Source organism: Triticum urartu, chromosome 2A, assembly GCF_056163025.1.
Source record: "Triticum urartu cultivar PI428250 chromosome 2A, HENAU_Tu73, whole genome shotgun sequence".
In the NCBI taxonomy this organism is placed as follows: Eukaryota; Viridiplantae; Streptophyta; class Magnoliopsida; order Poales; family Poaceae; genus Triticum; species Triticum urartu.
Genome location: NC_141874.1, coordinates 612,444,858 through 612,446,802, shown reverse-complemented (window position 1 = coordinate 612,446,802; position 1,945 = coordinate 612,444,858).

Sequence of the window (1,945 nt, the reverse complement as noted above, 5' to 3'; positions counted from 1 at the left end):
TCCCCAAGTTGCTTTCCACTCAAATCTTCTTTCCACCAAATCCATATCCTGTGCGAGAGAGTTGAGTGTTGGGGAGACTATCATGTGAAGCACGAGAGCAAGGAGTTCATCATCAACACACCATTTGTTACTTCTTGGAGAGTGGTGTCTCCTAGATTGGCTAGGTGTCACTTGGGAGCCTCCGACAAGATTGTGGAGTTGAACCACGGAGTTTGTAAGGGCAAGGAGATCACCTACTTCGTGAAGATCTGCCGCTAGTGAGGCAAGTCCTTCGTGGGCGATGGCCATGATGGGATAGACAAGGTTGCTTCTTCGTGGACCCTTCATGGGTGGAGCCCTCCGTGGACTCACACAACCGTTACCCTTCGTGGGTTGAAGTCTCCATCAACGTGGATGTACGATAGCACCACCATTCGGAACCACGACAAAAACATCCGTGTCTCCAATTGCGTTTGAATATTCCAAACCCTTCTCCTTACATCCTTGCAAGTTGCATGCTTTACTTTCCGTTGCTCATATACTCTTTGCATGCTTGCTTGATATGTATTGTGTTTGTTAAACTTGTGCCTAAACTCCACTTCAACTTAAGAAAATAAAAAACTGCAACTTTTAGCACTTAGTGTCTAATCACCCCCCACTAGATACCTCTTCTCGATCCTTTCACTCCTCCTATTGCTTGTGCCTGTCTCGACCTCCATCTACTGCTTCTCCATCTACAACACCTCCACCTGCACCTACTGCTCCATCTGCGGTGGCTCCATCTCCATCAGAACGATGGGTAGCACTGGCACCACCCTGTCGAGCTCGTAGTCCACGCGCAGTTGGTCGCGGTTCTCGTACATGTACCAGCGTGCCCTCTATTATGGATCCAGGGAATCCCTAGCCTCCCCCATCGCCCATACGAGGTTCTCAATCAGTGGGCGGCGGAGGTTTGGCAATTAGGCGTACTGCTCATGCATGGTTGGCGGCCGCACTCACTGCACGTGCATGATTTTTGAGGATTGCAATGCTGTTGTACTAGGTGCTCACCTCAACCGCATAGGAGAGCGTGGTTTTATCGCCGTCGAAGTTCTCCTGCAGTGCCTGGTCCCATCCGAGGCCAAATACCATGGCGCGATAGAGGGTTTCTTTGGTTTGGGTGGGAACGAGGAAGTTGGATGGAGAGGAGCGATGGAGAGTGGTGGTTATCTGTGGAAGGAGGGTGAATGTGAATGAATGCATTGTATGTGTGGAGACTGGGGTTTTCTGGAGAAACCGAACAGGCGCAGTCAATCGATCGAACTACCTTTGTGTTTTTTTCCTGAGAAGAATCGAACAAGCAGAGCACGACCCAGCAGCCCAGTAAATAGAAATTATCAAACGCGCCCGACCAAGCCTAGCAAACGATCGAACGCGCCCAGCCCAGCAAACATCGCCCAACCCAGCCCAACAGCTTCGTCTCGAGCGAAACAAATACGACAATTAATGGCCATTAGAGGCGCGCCTTCCACCGCTGTCATCTTCGGTCGGCCACATCAAAACGCGCTTAGAAAATGGTTCAATGTTTTTTGCCAATGTCAATTATCCGGTGTGGTGCATAGTGTCATGTTTTGTAAAGTGGTGGTTTCTGAGAGCTATGACACGAAAGTGGTGGTTCTGTGCATTTTACTCGTGGAAATCTTCTAGAAGCGATACCACGCGAAGAAGGAGGTGAAGAAGGAGGACGAGTCTGGACCATCGATGGTGGTCAACCTTTCGGCATCGTCAGAGGAGGAGTCCACCTCTGATCAAGAGGAGACCCAGGCATATTGGGACTCAATCGACACCGACTATGTGTTGGACGAGTAGAGTAGTAGTGATCTTTTATGTTTGATCAAGTATTATGGTGAAGTTTTGTGTTTAAGGTTTAAATCTAACGTTTGGATGTTTGTTTGAATTCATGTATGCAATATGCTTTCAACAACAA